The 19,643-nt window shown below is 34.0% G+C and overlaps 1 long non-coding RNA gene across 2 annotated transcripts in view; it reads right to left on the reverse strand.

Moving 5' to 3' along the window:
- LOC147914589 (uncharacterized) overlaps positions 1–19,643 on the reverse strand; it is a 70,362-nt gene that overhangs the window by 19,794 nt on the left and 30,925 nt on the right. The window contains exons 4-6 of one of the 2 annotated variants that reach the window (XR_015555086.1): positions 10,953–11,060; positions 3,307–3,380; positions 558–673 (exon numbers count right to left, since the gene is read on the reverse strand). This is a non-coding gene — a long non-coding RNA (uncharacterized LOC147914589). Of the gene's footprint in view, positions 1–557; positions 674–3,306; positions 3,381–10,952; positions 11,061–17,877; positions 18,460–19,643 lie in introns of those variants that run through there. The other variant, XR_015555085.1, reaches the window with a different exon arrangement.

Consider the following 19,643-nt stretch of genomic DNA (forward strand, 5'->3'; position numbering starts at 1 on the left):
GAACTTCTAGCTCAGAATTCTTTCTACCAAACAGTCTGTCACACACGTCAATGATATTTTAGATAGAAAACTTCCCTCCTTATTCATAAAGTGAATGTCCCATATTTAAATATGGAAGAATATTCTGAGAATGCATTATATCCACATGTATATATCTATATATCTACCCCATAGAGAAAACTGAAAGTTAGCTAACCCATAATATTTTTGCCATGTTCAGAAGTCTCTGGAAAAGAAGACTGCACTTTATCCACTGTTAATATCTTACTTGAAGGTGTCTGGTATTCAGCATTCAAAAACTAGAAGTTGAATTAGGTGAATAAATTTATAAATTGAGGATTTGGAAATATATGTGTAAATTTATTAACTTTATTAACAGTGTTTAAAGGAAGAATGGTAATGGAAAGAAGAGTTAGCTCTAACCGAGGGGAACCTCCTCAGAGAACTCACTCTGTGGCTGCCCAGTGAGTGAATTCAACTAAGCCACTTATTGTCCTTGAATTTCATTTTCTGAAGCGCAAAATCAGTGTTCCTTTCAAGGCAAATGAAATATTTACCGAGCATCTTCTTTAGGTGATGTGGTTCCAACATGTTATATAAATGAGTCAAAGATGGCTTCTGTCTATTGGCTCCTAAGTTGTTTGTTTCTTCACAGCAGGCTGAGACCTGTTGGCTTAAAAGGCCACTGGTGTCAAATTTTTACACATCTATTTGTTTTAAACATAGCCCAAATAAGCAAAATTTTAGCCATTAAGAGACTGATTGCTTTGCATACCCCACAAAATTAAGCCCATTATCTGCTAGCCATAGGTAAGATAAGGGCCCCACGCCATAAAGACCCCCGAACTGCTGCTGCCTTCAAGAGCCCTCTGACTTGGAGACTGCTGTCATGCTGACAGGCGACATGGCCTAGACAAGTAAGGCTCGTGTTTGGTCCCCCTCTCGCCCAGAGTTCCCTTGGCCTCCTTGCCTTCCGGATGGTGGCCCCTACTGCAGCCTTGGGACAGTCTGGGGCTATGATGAACTTTCTCCATGCAAACCTGTCCCAACATCACCCAAGAAAGTTTGTGTGTGCTACTGCCACCTGGTGGTCGTATATTTTTTCTTGATCAACCCTGATATCTCACTAAGAGCCCTTACTAATGTGACTAGGGTCAACCAAATTATTTTTGTCTTCTACTAGCTAGATATATTTTCTTAAAAATAATATTCACTGAGTGCTTATGTGTCCGATAATCACTGCAATATATATCACCAGTCTATAAAATTTATATCTTAAAAAAATATATAAAAATAATCTGCTACACCATTATTAAGATTAAACCATCATGTTGAGTCACTAGACATGTAAAATAATTGATGCATTCAAAATATCACTTTGACACATCTCGAAAATGCTTTCCAAAAACATCATGGCAATTTAATCCGCCACATTCAGGAAAGCAGACATTCATTTTCCAAATCTTTGCCAGTATTGAACATTGTGAACTTAAAAAAAAAGATTTCAAGTTTTATGGTTGAAAATGGAGTATCATTTTAATATACATTTCATTATTAACTAGTGCAACTTAGAAAATTTTCTTTACTCTTATGAAATTGACATCATCATGTATCTATATGTCATTCATTATCTTAGCACTATTCGTATAGAGTAATAGAATCTTATATATTTGGTTTTATAAACCTTTATTTTTTGAATTTTGATTAATATATGCTTAATATTTTTGTTCTACAATTATTATTTCTCATAGTTTTTTTCATTGTTTCAGAAATGATTTCTAAGTAAGAAGTAAGATATTTTTTCTATATTATTTTTTATAAAGACTCAAATACTTTTATTCTACTAGACTTTGTATTCTGGTCTTTTTTTAAAGTTTTGTGGTAAAATACACATAACATAAAATTGACCATTTTCACCATTTTTAGCATGCAGTTCAGTGGCTTTAAGTACATTCACATTGTTGTGCCACCATCCTCACAATCCATCTTCAGAACTTTTTCATTTTCCCAAACTGAAACTCTGTATGCATTAAAAATAACTCGCCATTCACCTTCTCCCCCAGCCTCTGGCAACAACCATTCTACTTTCTATCTCTATGAATTTGACTACTTTAGGTATCTCATAAAGTGCCTCTCACATTGACATAGAGATCTCCACAGTCTCATGCCAGGCAACATGACCTACTCCCTGAGAGTGGTCACCAGGCCCATTCCAGCCAGCATTTTTTGTCTCCCGGTATGACATTAGCATCTAGCCTTGCTTGGAAACTTGATTCTTTAAAAGCTCCATGGAAAATAGCTTCAACTAGCTGCTGAATTTAACCAACCTGGTAGAGCTCTAAGATGGTAGCAGATGCTGCAAATACCATTTCATTATACTACTATATGATAAAAGGTTTGAACCTCAGCTCTTTAACATAGCAGAGGCTGGGCTGTTGTCCTTCCAATTTTGCAGCTAAAAAGCCCACAGCCGGAGAGACAAGTTCCCTTGCAACATGTGAGATGTAGCCTAATAGATAGAGTGTAATGTCTCAGAAAGCAAGGAAAACTGGAAATCCACATGCCTGTGATTGCTCTGGGCCCCATGAGTTTCTCCCAGTAAATACTGATGCAACAGGCTTGGTATGTGTGCTGTCTGACTGTTTGTCCTGGGCTTCTGGCCTCACTGTCTTCAAAAGACCTGGAGTCTATAATACCTCACATGAGCAAACATTATTATAAAAAATGAATTAAAGTATAACATATAGATAAAATACATTTACATACACACACACACATATAAGGAATAACTGTTGTAGAACACTTAGGTTTCTATTAAAATATATACATAGAAATTCAAATAAAGTTGTTTTTTAAGTTCTCTTCTAAAAAATGCTGTCTATTGATTTTATAACAATAAAATTTTCTCTTCATTTTTAGAGAATAGTCATAGAATTGTTACTGTGGGACTCAGTTAACTTTCCTTTTTTCTATTTATTTTCTTAAATGTTAAATGGAGTTTCCCAAGCGAAAGCTTTCTTTTCCTGTCAATAACTGACTTCCAGTTAAATTCAGAGCTCAAAGCATTTGGATTGACTGTCAGAGTATAAGATCCCCAGCAGCCTTCTCTTTTATATACTTCCTATCTCTTTGTGGAAAAGCAATACACCACAATAAGATGGAAATCTTCTGGGTCAAATGCTTAAGTTCTTTTGAAGGTTATATACTCACTACTTATATAGCATTATAATATCTTGTATTTTTTCTACTCCCTGTTACCATTAACAATATCGGACATTATCATTAACTTAAAAATAGATATCTTACCTTAGAATTATTCGCTTCTTATGGAATTTTTAGCTTTTTCTCGAGTTCATTATATAGTTGCATATATCATATTTCTGAAAGCAAAATAATATAACACACAAATAGTGGTAGAATGATAAAATTACTTTCCAATAAGTATTTTCTCCCTTCAAACTTCAAGTTTATACATGTTACATAAAGCTAGAAAAAAAGTTAAAGCTTTCTAATATAATAAATCAATTCAAAATTTTCTCTTTTAACTGAAACTATTCATCAAATACCAACTCAAGATAGCTAATATACGTGACACAGAAAAAATAGCTACATATTGGATTTTTAACTTTGAATAAACAGTTTATTTTTAACAACCAATACAAATGAACATATAAAGCATAAACCAGCTTTTATATGTCTTGGAATTTAACTGAGTATAAATTAATAAACAGTAAACTACTGAGAAGTTCTTTAACTTTTACTCAAAATTCATGACGTCTGGGTCTTAATAATTTAAAAAAAAGAGAGAGCTGTTGCTAATTTTATATTTCTAAACGATTAATTTTAAGATGCAGACCACACTGGAAGAAATGTAGTGAACACAAATTGACATATAAAATTCATAGTTGGATTTTTATCTAGGAGGAATGAATGTCTGTCTGAGTGCCTAAGAAACACAAATTGATATAATATTTAAATTATTCAATAAGACAGATGCATGTAGTAGAGATTCCTCATGAGGAGACAGTCTCTAGTTTTAAGGAAAAAAAGGAATGTCTTCAATTTGATTAGAAAATTTGTATGGAAATAAAAGGAATATTTCAATGGATAGATTAGAGAGTCACAAAGGTTAAAGTTACTTTATGATAGAAATATAAATATTCCTTTTAACTCTACTTTAAGAAGAGGGAATGTTAAACATCATTTAAAATAAGCAGATTAATAAAATACACTACTTTTTATTGATTTCACTTAGGAGAGAGAGAGGGAGTTTAGGGAGAAAAAATGACTTCTAGAGACATAACTGGTGACTCTGAGGCTAAAAGATAATTGACCATCAACTTAGCAAATAAAATAAGTCAGAAATAGAAACACAAAGTCATATTCAATATGACCATGGAAAAAAGGAAAACTGTTTTTGTTTTTTTAATCAAGGAGCAATTTCTACAAATAAGCATGGCAGGTGCCAGCAGCTGGAAACTCCCGCAGAAGCAGAAGGAACTCATGGGTCAGATTAGATCAAACATCAGTGCCCATTAGTTCTGAAAAACAGAAGTGCATGGAAGCAATGAAATTAGAGTGAATGTTAATCTAAGAATGTACGTAATGAGTAGACTAAGTTATTCACAAAAGATCACACAAGCAGTGAAATGCAGAGATAAAGCAGAATGTCTACCAGACACCAAGGTGTTATTAGAAGTGGCAGACATGTAGAGTGAGATTAAAGAAACAGTAATAGTTGAAATAATTTAATGTATAAATGTCAGTTACCTGCATTTTCTTCCAGTGTGTTGGTAACTATTTCTATCAGAACAAGGTCTTATAAGTGGGGCCTCTAAAATATGCTGGTTCTTTACAGTCAAGCAAACCAAAGATATAAGGGAGAGTCTCAGACATCTGACACAAAGAAGTGTAACCTTTCAGAAATTGACACCGCTATGTTGTGCGCTTTTTCCATTTATACCACTAAAAAACTTTCAAGTGTGTGTCAGTTAAAATGAGTATTGACTTTAGTATGATATCCTTTCTCTTGTTTCACAATCCACATAAGTCTGGCTTTTTGGGGTCTACAGGACAGAAGTTTATGACCAATAGTTTCAATGATCTCAGAAAAATAAATGAAAAATGAAATTGGTCAGATGATCAAACCCAAAACCTCAAAGTAAATTACGTATTTCAGAACTTTGAGGTGCTATTTTACACCGTAAATAGGTATAATTTGGGGTGAATAAATCATTGTAACATAAAAACATTATTTACTGAAGTAACTCCAAATCATATTTGAGACTTCAAGGATTCGAAATAATAATGAGTGCCAGGGCCATTCGATGGGGAGATGTCAGTCTTTTCAACAAATAGTATTGGGAAAATGAGATATGCACATGCAAAAGAAAGAAGCTAGATCCTTACCTGAAACATCACACAAAAATTAACTCAAAATGGAGCTAAAACCCGTGAAGAAAACACACAGGAAACACTCCATTGGGTTTGGCAATAATTTCTAGGATATGAAATCAATAGCACAGGCAACAAAAGAAAAAATAGATAAATTGGACTTCATCAAAATTAAGACATTTGTGCAGCACTTCATGGTTTATGGTAGTAAGGCTATAATGAGATAATACCAATATTGCCACTGCTTGGAAAATTGGTAATTATCTAGTTTACAGTTTCATCAAAAAAGCGTAAATATAGAAAAAAAATAAAGAGAAGGAAGAAAGTGCTAAAGGCAAAGAAAAGGAAAATGAGAGAGAGGCAATAAGGGAAAGAAGGAAGGAAGAAATGAAAAAAGAAGGAAGAAATAAAGGTGAGTTAGGGAGGGAGAAAAAGTGGAAGGAGAATGGGTAAAGGCAAAATATTCAAAGACTTTTGTTTTGGTTTGATTTTTGGTTTTGGTTTTGGGCTCAGGTCAAAGTTCTCCTCTAATTACTAATTAGGCACCAGCAATAGATCAGGTTCATATGTGTTTGAAGAACTCATTAAGGAAAAAATGCACAAGTAAGAAAGTCAATTTAGCTAAAAGACAAGTTCACTTTCTACAGAGCCACATCCCAAGTTTTGAGTTATCAGTCTATAGGCCACAAACAATCACAACTCATAATTTTTCAGTACGTGACTTTCTAATTTAATGGAGCTGGAAGCTATCAGTCAAAAAAATATATAGCTCTTGAGATAATTAGATGAGTGTGAAGTAAACATAGAAAATATACTTCAAAATATTAAATAATCAATCAGTTATCATTTTGCTTACATTCATTTTTGGGTAAATTATTTCTTTGTAAACAAGAAAATGAATTAAACAGAGAAAAAAACAAAGGAGAGAAAAGGAAATAATTAAGTGCCTGGAAATTTTGGAGGAATAATCGCTTATTCAAAATTTCAATTTCATGACGAAAAGCTTGTTAGGGGAGCATAGACTTTTTGAACAGGACTTAATACTTTTGCAGTGATTTAATGTTCAATGAAACAAACAGCCTAAAATTTATCCTGCTTCTCTGTGAATACTTTTTTTTCTTCAATGAACATAATTTATTTATCACCATTGTTTTGCTAATAAGATTTATACAGTCATGCAGGGATGTGTTCTTAGAAATGCATCGTAAGGCAATTTCGTCATTGTACAAACATCATAGAGTGAACTTACACAAATTTAGATGGGATAGCCTACTACACACCTAGGCTATATGGTACCAATCTTATGGAACCACCATTGTATATGTGGTCCATCCTTGAGCAAAGCATCATTATGCAGTGCATTACTATATAAGTATGAAGAATATTCTAAAATATGTATATATTAGATATACAAAAATCTTTTTTCCTTAGTCTGGTAGAGATAATTTAAAGTAGTTGAGTCGAATCAATTGAATCCCTATGTTATCAGAAGTTAATATCACGAATTTTAATCAGCATATATTTGCATAACTGTCACTATTTAACAACATATGTTATCTGTTAACAATTAAAAAAATATAACCTTATTAATTTAAAATTAGTAAAATGCTAATGCTAGAGTAGTAGAGGATTGTGTATAACGATGAGGTTCATGATAGAGTGAATTTAATAAGTGATTTGAATAATTAAATCTATGATTTCACTAGTTTTATGAATGAGATTGTGCATTCACAGAGCTAGATGAATCCAAATGTTCAGAATTTATCCGCAGAGTTAAAATTTTTAGATTTACTCTGAAAGTCATCTCCAACTCCAAGAGTTCTATTATCTTCTGGGTAAATACAGTATGCTTTCAGTTCTATCTCATACTCCTTGAGCCATACTGATATTCAGATATATATTGAGGCAGCCAGATTAATTTAAAGAATGATTTATATGCAGCAAAATATGTTAATTTCTTCCATAGTGATGACTTCCTCTCCAAAAATAGCTAAAAATCTGATTCCACTGAGCTCAGAGTTCAGCATTAGGAAATAAATTCTATCTTCACTTGCAATCTACATAACTCATAGTTTCAGCTTGAGTCTGAAATTTCTAGTTCGTTTGTTCATAGATCTTGTCCTGTGTCTACTAGTTTATTATAAAGGATATAGATGAATAGGCAAATGAAGAGGTACATAGAGCAATTTCCAGAAGGGTCTCATATGCAGGAGCTTCTGTCCTCATGGTGTTGGTGTGCATCACCGTCCCAACACATGGATGCTTTCACCAACCTGGAAGTTCCTATGAATATTTTTTATGAGAAAAATTTTGCCTTCTTCTTTGCCTATTGTGTGAGTTAAAGATTTTTTTTTATGATTTCTTGCTTTGACCTGGATGGGGTAAATGTTTTTCATATATTATAAATTGAATACTCGGGCATTATTATGAGAGGGTTATTTCTACCTTGCTTTATGAATGTGAAAACTGAGGCTCAGAAAGTTTAAGATGTTGACAATGATTCAGGACTATGATGCCTTTAATCAATATCACATTGTTTTTAGAACAGAAATTTGCTCCTGATAATTCCCAGTATGGCCAAAATGAAAATAAAATAAAAAAAAAAAACTATAATTAGTTACACATGTAGCGATCTTTAGCTATATAAAGAAAAAATCTGCATCTCTTCATTTCCTGAAACATCTCTGCTCTGTGGCATAAACAGTCCTACTTGTCTCAACAGTGTCATGCAATTTGAAGTTCTTATATTGTTCTTGTCTCTGAATGTTTCTCTTGTCCTCATTCACACACATTCAAGTCTCTTAATGCAACTCTTTGAGTATGGTCTCAATTTGAACATAGTATATTTGTCATAACTGAAGTATCATAGAACAGATGTAAAGGCTATCCTTGAATATAAATGGATCCTTAGAAATGTCAAGTCCCTTTATTGTCTAATATCTAAAACTGCAACATAGAACCTGAGAAAAATGTGTGCATAGGGAGAAATCTGCAGTTGAATTATATTCTAAGTAAAAATCTTGTGTGTCCTATAACAATAATGTATTGTTTTGAATTAACTAATTTAAATTTTTAATTATGTCAGAATTTGAAAATTATATACCCTGCTTGTTCACAAAAGTGCTGTAAGACTCTTCTGCTCATGTGTCCCTGAAGGCTGTTGCTGTATGTTTGTACTGCTTTGGTGTGGTTTATTCTTTACAATTGGTGAATATGTTGTGTCAGGGGCAGGCTGAAATATCCAACTTTCCTTGTCTCAAAAAGGCTGATCTTCCTCCTGATGATGCTACTGCCAAGTCAAGAAAAAGACCTGTGAGAGCCAGCCCTGATGGCCTAGTGGTTAAAGTTTGGCGCCCTCTGCTTTGGCATTCTGGGTTTGGATCCCTGTCGCAGAACCACACCACTCTCTGTCAGTAGCCATGCTGGGGCAGCAGCTCACATAGAAGAACTAGAAGGATTTACAACTAGAATATACAATTATGTACTGGGACTTTGGGGAGGAATAACAAAAAAGACCTGTGAGATCAAGCAGGAGTCTTGTTCCCTGCATTATATCTCCTTTGCGTTCCTCAGTTTGTACTTGGGCATTCTGGCTCAGCAATTCTGAATACCGTCAATCTTCAAAGTCCAATGCATCTACAAGTGAATGTAGCTTATTTCACTACTCAAGGACAAGTATTTTACCCCTCCAAATAATAGCAAGCACTTATCAAGCACGGTCCTAAGACCATTTTAAGTGCTTTCATGAAATTGTACCTCATAGACCTCCAATTACAGGGAGCACAGTTGACCAGGACCCAGCTGCTATGCTCTGAAATCCATCTCTGCGTTTGTGAAAAGTCCACCCTATGCCTGGGCTGCTCCCAGGCAGTAACTGCACTCACCAGGTTACTTTTGTAGACCATTCTTGGAAGACTTAGCATACCTCTGACAGTTGGCTTAAAGACTCCCCAATAGCCTTGCTGAAATTTTCTACGTTGCACAGCAGTTCACAGACCTTCTACCCAATCTATCCTCTTTTTTTCTTCCTTCTGGGTCAGACTTCAATTGTGTATAGATGACTGCCCCAACCTTATGAAGCTCTCTCTCCAGTTTCTCTCTAACGTCTCTGCATGCTTAAATCAACTTGATAACTGTTCCTCAGATGGTTCAAACCAGCACAGGTATATACTACTATTAGCCCAATTTTTATGCCATAATAGAAATTAAGGTACATAACTGATCCAAGATTACTGACTTAGAAAGGTATAGATCTGGGACTACACTAAGTTCCCCAAAGGGAAGCCATCTTAGGTCTGATCAACTTACTGCAAGGAGTAAGTTCTAAGAAAGAGTACTTGTGAGTTGGACCTCAGGATCTCTACGTAGATTGAAAACATTTCAGTCTATATTATACCTAGCAGGAATTTTGTGTTCTGTAAAATGTCTTTCTTCTATAATTTTTAGAACTGATGCAGCAACTCTTATACTCCCATTTCTTTTTTAAAATTTTTGTCATGTTAATTCATTTTTCAATAGGGACAAGGGATGCACTAACCACATGTGCACAGGAAGAAACCTTCTTTGTAAGTGTGGGTCTGTAATTTTAATATATTGAATACAGTGCACATCTGTTCATTTAGGTTTATTTAACATAGGTGTATCTTTAGATATTTATTCATTAAAATATTCCTTTAAAGTATATTTACATCTCTACTCCTAATTATTATTTAGTGTCTTTTTAACAAATAAGGAAACTAAAGGCCAATTTATACATATATTCAGTTTCTATCCTGTCGCTAATTTGGATGATATTTAACACGTCTGGCAGTCATTGAAAAATTTCCTTTTTAAATGAAATAATGACATCTGTTTTGTTTTGTCACCTAGTTAAAAGGGAGATGAGCTCATTTGGGTGTTCACCCAATGCACACTGAAAATTTCCAGGTGGTGGTAATATAATATGAACTTGCCTTATTCAAGATAATCAACTTCAAAAGAAAGATGCAACTTTTATTATGAGTTTATGCCTACTCTAGCATGTTACGAGTGTCATAAGACTATGATTATGTCATTGATTCAAGTGGAACCATATATGTAGTATTATGATTTTATTGAAATGTTCCTTATAACAATTGTGCTCATATCCCATTCTAAACCCCTCACCAAAAATTATTTATAATAAGAATATTATAAAATAGAAACATTTTATAGTTGACTTCTTCTGATTCGTATTCCTCTAAACAATTTGAGACATACTGTCTAGATGATAGTGCAAATTTCAAATGCAAATACATGCTTATTAAAAAGAAATGCAGGTTTCCCCCACTATTCAAAATTAGAGTATTCCTATCACCTTTTGTAAGCTGAAACGTCATAAAGCAAAGATGCAATTGTCATTAACTTACATGGAAAAAATTTTTGAGCATTGCCAGATCCAAGAAATAATCTACCAAATGATACCAAATAACACACAAAACCTAAAATAACACTAATATGTAGTAAAAGCAGGAATGATATGATAAACATACAGCCTATATAAAGTAGACATAATGTTTGTACAGTGTAGTTTCTCTTACCAGAATCGGGAAGACAGCGAGCACACTGGAAGGCTGAGAGGCGGTGGTGTTGATGATGGTGTGTTAGCCTGAGTCGTCAGAGGTTGCGGTGGTGGGAGGTACAGGACACTGGGGTGTAGGAGAGAGAGGAAGAGCGTCGTCTATTGACATCTCACCATCATCTGAATCCCTCAAGGCAGGCAGGTCACTAATGTTTATACCTTCTTCTATATCTGCCTGCCTTCATGTTGATTGTCGAGGTTGGTCATCAGCTGTGGCTGATGTGGCTGATGTGCAAGGCTTGAAATACAACAGGCTTGATGGCTTAGCCTCTATAACAGGCTCACTGCAAAACAAACACTGAAGGCTATTTTTGCTTTTTGCAAAAGTGAAAATCCTCTTTAGATTTCTTTCAGTTAGCAAAAACAAGTACAGTAGTCTCCCCTTATCTGCTGAGGATAAGACCCCCAGTGGATGCCTGAAACCTTGGATAGTACTGAGCCCTATATATACTATGTTTTTTCTATACATACATACCTATACCTATGATAAAGTTTTATAAATTTATAAATTTATAAATTAGGCACAGTAAGAGATTAACAACAATAATTAATAATAAAATAGAACATTTATAACAATATAGTGTAGTGAAAGTTACCATAGGTCTTAGCAGCCTTATCAAGTCTAGAACTTTCACCTTTTCACTTAAAGGAAGCACTTTATGGCTTCTCTTTGTCATACCCAAATTGCCTGCATTACTACTCTTGGGCTTTGGGGCCATTATTAAGTAAAAATAAGTATTACTTGAACACAAGCACTGCAATACCCTGACAGCTGATCTGATAACCTAGATGGCTACTAAGTGACTAATATGGGTCAGTAGCATATACAGCGTGTATACACTGGACAAAGGGATGATTCATGTCCCAAGCAGGACAAGGTGGAATGGCGCAAGATTTCATCCCACTACTGAGAATGGCGTGCAATTTAAAACTTATGAATTGTTTATTTCTGCAATTTTCCATCTGATGTTTTCAAAACGTGGTCGACTGTGGATAAACGAAACCACAGAAAGTGAAACCACTGGTAAGGGGGGAGTACTGTACTAATGTAGGTCTTTCGTAAAAACAAAGTTGCCTAAAGCAAACTTTCAGATAGTGGGGAAAACCAGTATATAACATCTACTTATCAATATTATCAATAATCCTAAATATTAAACTATCATACTGACCTGTTAAATCAATACTACTTTTTTGATATAAATTAAAAGTTTCCCAGAATAAGGGCTTGAGGATCTGGAGACTATATTAAATATTTAGCATACAAGTGAGGGTTACAACAAGGATAACAGGAGACATCAGTCATTGAAACATGAAAATAAATAATAAGTGTTTCTTTCTTTCATCTTTAATCACTTTTGTAAATTTTGTAATTATCTTAAATATTAATCCTGGAAAACAAAAACAAATAAGGAGAAAAAATTTGTCAGGAGACGACCTGAGAGCTTTTCATTTGACCAAGACTGTCAACATTCACACAAATCTAAAGAGTTATTAGGCTGAGTGAATAACATAGCTGTCATTCATTGACATTGAGTGCAAATTCTGCTATATGGTAGAGTTCCTTTGAAAAAATGTTCTGATATTTTTTTACATCTGATCATTATTTTATTGCTTTGATTAATTTTTGTCTTCATTCATGGATGGATGGTCTGAGTCACTTTTGGCCCAACAGTATTTGCATTGCTACTCCTCAGTGCTTAAAAAATATAAACATATCTGAATCCATTAGCAAGCTTCAATTTATGGCTTATAAGATTGTATTACTCTGAACAAATGATGTTGGATAAAAATCTAATGAATTTACATAATGGAATCTATAAATGTAATGGATTAACTGCATTAGTGTATTTGTTGAGGTAATTTACTTTTCCTTTTTAGATGGAAAAGAATGTTTTTAATTTCCTTTTAACAGATATTATTAATCTTGTTGACTTTGTGGCTAAACAAGTTGTCAGTTCTGTTTACCACTAAAGATAAAAATGTTTTACATTTGAGCCTCTAGGAAAAAAAAATGCCGCATGAATTTCTAAAAAACTACTTTGAATATAAGCAGATATATAAAAAATATTTAAAACATATCAATGGTAAATAAAAACTATTACTATATTGCATTATTTCTAAGAACTAAAGCAAAAAATAATGGTGTCAAAGCACAAAATGAAAAAAAATTTATACAGTCATACAAGAGCATTATTGACCTCATATTTTTAAACTATGTAACATAATTTTAAATGTAGCAGACTTTGTTTTTAATAAACAAGGTTGAAAATGATCATTTTTTGCCCTTATTTCTATCCAGTTGTGCAGTAGTATGTGTATGTTATGATCATATTTTGTTAGAAACTATATTCATTTAATTTCAATTTTCTGAATTCTGGGAAACACATCTTCTCTACTAAATCATTGCAGATATCTGAATATAGTTAGGAAACTGAAAAAAATACATATATATATGACTTTGAGTTCTAAATGTTGATTAACACAAATTACCTCTGTGATGGTCAAGATTTTAAACTATGGAGCATATATTATGAAAATATATAATTAAATAAATAAAATTAACATTAGATTAAAAATTTTGCAGCAGTTTTGGAAAGCCTCAGGCAGTATGACACTAGCATATACAAATAGTGAGGAGAATTGGATGGAATAAAAATAATAAACATTTTGACAATAAAATCCAAGACAGATGAGAGAAATACAACCACATTCAGATGAAAATGAAGATCACCAAAAATGTTAGTTCTTTCCCATTGTGGTCCCAAATACGGAGGCATTGGAAGTTAAAATGGTAAGCTGTACAGATAATTAATAAGGGACAATAGAACAGCAGTAATAAAGCTAAAATATTTTCTGGCTTGAATATCTAAACAACTCTTTCAAGTAGAATTTATGACAAAGTGATCGTGTGATTATAGAATATAATAGTGCCCAAGATAAACTTAAACCATCAATAAAGAGAAGGGGCTTTTATTTCTTTTCCTTTTTTGTGTGAGGAAGATCAGCCCTATGCTAACGTCTGCCAATCCTCCTCCTTTTTTCTGCTGAGGAAGACCAGTGCTGGGCTAACATCTGTGCCCATCTTCCTCCACTTTGTATGGCACGCCGCCTCAGCATGGCTTGCCAAGAAGTGCGAAGGTGCACGCCTGAGATCCGAACTGGCGAACCCTGGGCCACCGCAGCGGATCGTGCGCACTTAACAGCTTGCGCCACCAGGCGAGCCCCAGGCGCTTTTATTTCTAATCCTATACTCAAAAATAAAGAAATAAAACAATCTGCATTTGCTTTATATAGCTGCAAAATAAAGTACCACAAATTTAGTGGCTCAAAATAACATCCATTTATTATGTTACAGTTCTGTAGGTCAGAAGTCTAGTGGCTTTGCTTGACTTAGGGTCTTACAAAGTCAAATCCGGGTATTAGTCAGCCAGGGCTGTTTTCTGGAGGCTCTGGGGCACAATGTGCTTCCATTTTTATTCATTTTATGGCAGAATCTCATTCTTGTAGTTGTAGGATGAAGGTCCCTAATTTCATTCTGGCTGTCAGTTGAGTCCCTATTTCCTTTCTCGCTGTCAGGTGTCGGCGCCTAGAGGTTGTCCACATTCCAGGTTACGTGGCTCCCTCGTAATTTGTGCCTCTCTGATCTTCTCTTCTGCTTCATCTTTCTTGCTCCCTTTTCCGCCTCTATTATTAAGGACTCATGTGATTATAGTGGTCTTAGCAGGATAATCTCCATATTTTAAGGTCACTGATTAGTAATCTTTATTACATCAGCAAAGCTCCTTTACCATGTAAGCAAACATATCCACTGTCCCAGAGATGAGGGTATAGGATCTTCTTGGGGGCGATCCCTATCAACTTCCTATCAAAATATCAATAGCATTTTTCCAGAAGTAGAAAAAACAATCCTAAAACAATTTGATATCAAGTACTATCTCAAAATATATGCAGAACAAAATATTGTGTCACTTTGCAGTATTCTTTCAAAAATGCAAAATCTAAATCCAATTATGAGAAAATAATCAGATAATCTGAAATTGATGGGCATTCTACCAAAAAAATTGCTCTGTACTCTTCAGAAATGTCTACATCATGAGAGAAAAAGAAAGGCTTAAGAACTTTTCCAGTTTAAAGAAGACCAAAGAGACCTAACAACTAAATGTAATGAGTAATCCTAGATTGTATGCTAGACTGGGGAGAAATGCTCTACAGTGTATTATCAAGATCAGTAGCAAAATTTGAGAATGGATTGTAAATTAGAAAATAGTATTGGATCCACGCTATATTAGATGGCTGTTAAATTTACTGTGGTTTGTAAAGAGTGACTTTGGCCCTAGGAAAGGTCTTATATTAAGTTCGTGGAAAAATTTGCAAATGGGATAATAATAACGATAATAATAGTAGCAATGATATCATTTTTCTATCTATTTAGAGGTAAAATGGACACACTGACAGGTGATAGATAGATGGATGAAGCATATATGACAAAATATCAACCACTGGTGAATCTAGATGAAAGAGAGACAGATTTACTTGGACTATTTTCCCGATTATTTGTTTAAATGTAGATAAAACAAAGAAACAAAAACTACTCATTGTGAAGCACAAGTCCCATCGTATTATATGCACTGTGCTTCAAAACGACCTTCTTCATGATGGAGGTACTGCTGATGTGGAAGGTAAATTGGCAGTTAACTGAAGCTTTGCCACACTACCATTTTAACAGGGCCAAGAGAGAGAAACAGAACAATATGTCAACCTCGTGGTGGAGACAATTAGTGGTGTTCTAGCATGGACTAAAACTTACTAGTACTGCGTGCAAACATAATTATAACGGGTAGCAGTAAGATTTTGTAGAGATTCTCTAAAGGAAACAGAAAATTCGCAGATATTACCAAATCGTCCTTCTGATCTCCATTTTGACAAACTCTCATTATGAGCATGTTATGACAGCTTGTGGGAGCATAGGCTATTTTATACAAACATAATAAGTACTGCAAAATGTCTTGAGGCAAAGTATGCCTTTTTTTTTCAATTTTAACATTTTATTGAAATATAAATATACATATAGAAAAGTATATCTATGGGTATAGCTAATGAATTTTTATAAGCTGAATACACGTGTATAAGCACCAGGATCAAGATATACAACTTTACCAGCACTCCAGAAGCCCTCTTATTTACCACCACCACTCCTCCAACAAGGATAACCACATTCCTGACCTACAACAGCATAGATAAGTTTTGCTTGTTTTTGTACTTTGCATAGATGAGAAAGGAAAAAACAACACCTGATTGTTGTGGGCTGGGAGCAAGCCTGGCTCTAATAGCTTGGTCACGGCGTTCTCCTTTGAATATATTAAAACATCAACTAAAAATCACAAAACTGAGCCACGAGTCCCCTAAAGATGTATGCTTTTTACTGGCTATCCCATGCTAATATGTGAATTAAGAAGCCAAAAATAAGTACGGCCTTGATTATTTTTTCCTTGCCACCATGATGGAATGTATTTTCCACAACAAAATTACTAGTTGTTTTGATAATGAAAATATAAATGAGACCACATCTCCATAATTATGTACTATAATAGGGAATATAATAAATATCATTATCAAAACTGATGGAATAGCAACATTCAGATATATAAGCAAGGTCTGATAAACCATAAGATAGAAAGCTGTTTAATCTGTGCTTCCTGATTAATTTTACATGTTTTCATACTTAAAGGTAATTACATTTATAACTCATCTTTGAAAGAAAAAGACTCTGAGATTATTTAATATGTGGACTTGATCAATAAATCAGAGCATTCTGCTGTGCCAACTTTCTATATTTACTTACTATTTGATGTCTCATTTTCCCCAGTATTGATACCTTTTATAGGATTATTGTGAGAATTTGTGAGCTTTGTCTCAAGTCTTTACAAAGCTATGGAGTTGTGTCAAAGTCAAATATTATTTCTAAAATTTATTTTATATGTTAAAAACTTTCTCTTATAGATTTTGTCTTTATTTTATGTATAATTTGTAGAAACACATAAGACTGAGAGTATTGGTAACTATCAAATATAAGGTAATCTTTTAAATCAGAAACAGTAGGCTATAGTACATGAATAAATAACCATGATGAAAATATGTAATGAATCTGAGTATATACCCATTTCTTATAAATATATAAGATAGAAGGTTCACCTATAAATTGGAAATACTTTAAAATATACTTTACTACATGTATTAAGAATTTGAAGAATAAAAATTACATTTAATTTTTGACCAAGTGAGCCAATTTCAGAGAATTTACCTAATGAGGGGTGTGACAAAAATGTTATACATTTTTGTCCAGCACTGCTTTTTGCAAAAAAAAAAAAACCTCTGACATTCAACATTATGCATAATTAAGAACATTTTTCACTTCATGAAGTAAATAAAATTTTAAATCATGTATTAAAAGCATGTTTAATAGTATCTAATAATAATTACCATATATTGTTAAATAGAAAAATAAGCCACATAGTTGTTGAATAATCCAAGTTTCTGTGCCAATCTTCCTCTATTATGTATGTGGGATGCCACCACAGCATGGCTTGATGAGTGGTGTGTATGTCTGTGCCCAGGATCCAAATCCGCAAACCCTTAGCCACTGCAACGGAGCATGTGAACTTAACCACTACGCCACCAGGCCGACCCCTGAATAATCAAAGTTTTGTCAGGAAATACATTTCCATTCAACACACAGACATACATACAGAAACATGACTGGAAAGAAATATACTAAAAATTTAATAATATTTGACCCTGTTTTATTTTCTCCTTTTCTTTTTTCTTATTTTTAAAAATTTTGAAATGAGTATATATTATCCATATACTTTGAAAAATATTGCATTTTAATATAACATTTTAATACTTGCAAAATGTAAAGAAGTAAAAAGTGTGAAATAGGATATATATCTAAAATAATCAGAGATGGGAGACACACACACACAATAAAAACTATAAAATAAACTCCAAACTACACTGTGTTTGGCCTAAAGCAAAGCCCGAGTGGCAATGCTTTATTGGGACTTGCAAACTTAAGTTGTGAAAATGTAGAAAAAAGGAAGTTGAGTCTTGAGTGGATTGGAAACAATAACAGATGATGTATTCCAGGTGACCATTGCTTCACAAAGAGACATAGATAGCATGTCTCCTTAGTCAAGCAGGATGTCTTTGGACAGGGGTAGAGGAAGAACACACCCTGTACTCTTTCTTTGGACAGCAGGAAGGAGAAAACGTTTTTTTGAAGTTCCCTTCTGTCTCCTGCCCCCATTGGCTGAGGGTTGCTTATCAGAAAATAGTTGCTCCTAGACTTTTGGGTCATATCCCTTTTCCCTTTACAGCTGCTGAGAAGCCGGATCCCAGTCCTTGCCTTGTAGAGCTTCATCAGATTCTGCAAGTGACTGGAGTAGCTGGAGACTTGGAACGTTGACCTTAGACAGGGGAAGCAGGGAGAACTGAAATGAATAGGTCATCCCATGGGAACATGATTCAGAATAAAAGATAATTTAAGACAGTGCATAAGAGGGATCTAATACATACAGAAAAATCAAGTAGTCCAGCCAAAACATGAAACTGCAAATAAAAGGGAAGGATGCAGTTTCCTTGACATAAAGTTAAGATCTTTAACCACGATATGACACAGTAGACAATGATAACAATTGAAAAATCTCTTAAACTAGATTAAGAAAAAAATCTTTTATATAAACTTCCTGTCAAAGCAGATACTCAGTAGAGAACTACAAGTGTTGTGATTGGGAAAGATTGATTAATGAGGCCTAATAGGGTTTATTAATAAAAATTATATATAAAATATCCACAGATTGGTTTAACAGTTCAATGACGTTTCTTGGTGTGGTTTCCCTCATGCTTCCTGTGCTTGGGGTTTTTTGAGATTCTTGGATCTGTGAGTTTATAGTTTCCATCAAATTTAGACAATTTTTGCCATTATTTCTTCAAATATGTTTTCTGTCTCCCCCCTCTATCTTCCCTTTTTGGGATTCTAATTATACATATATATTAGGCCATTTGAAGATATTCCACCTCTAACTGATTCTCTGCTCCTTATTTTCTCTCCTCCTTTCTGTGATTAATTTTGAATTAGTTTCTATTGCCACATCTTCATGATTGTCATTGTTTTCTTCTGCAGTGTCTAATCTCCTGTTAATCTCAACCAGTGTATTTTTCATCTCAATTATTGTAGTTTTCATCTCTAGCAATTTGATTTGTATTATCTTTCATATCTATACTAAACATGCTCAATCTTTTGTCTAGCTTTTTCAACATATGGAATAAGGTTATAAGAATTTTAACATCTGTTTCAGTCTCGGTCTGTTTCAGTTTATTTGCTTTTTTCCTCATATGGCTTACATTTTCCTGCTGTTTTTGCATGTCTGCTAAGTTTTGATTAGATGGCAGATATTATGAATTTTGCACCTTGTTAGTTGCAGGATATTTTTGTACTCTTCTAAGTGATGTTGAGCTTTGTTCTGAAATGTAGTTAAGTGACTTGGAAACTAATTCTTTTGAGATTTGCTTTCAAAGTTTATTAGATGGGCCCAGAACAGGCTGTAGTCTAGAGCTAATTATTTACCTCTACTGAGGCGGGATCTTTCTG

This window comes from Ceratotherium simum, chromosome 18, assembly GCF_057802395.1.
Source record: "Ceratotherium simum simum isolate JZ-2026a chromosome 18, ASM5780239v1, whole genome shotgun sequence".
Lineage (NCBI taxonomy): Eukaryota > Metazoa > Chordata > Mammalia > Perissodactyla > Rhinocerotidae > Ceratotherium > Ceratotherium simum.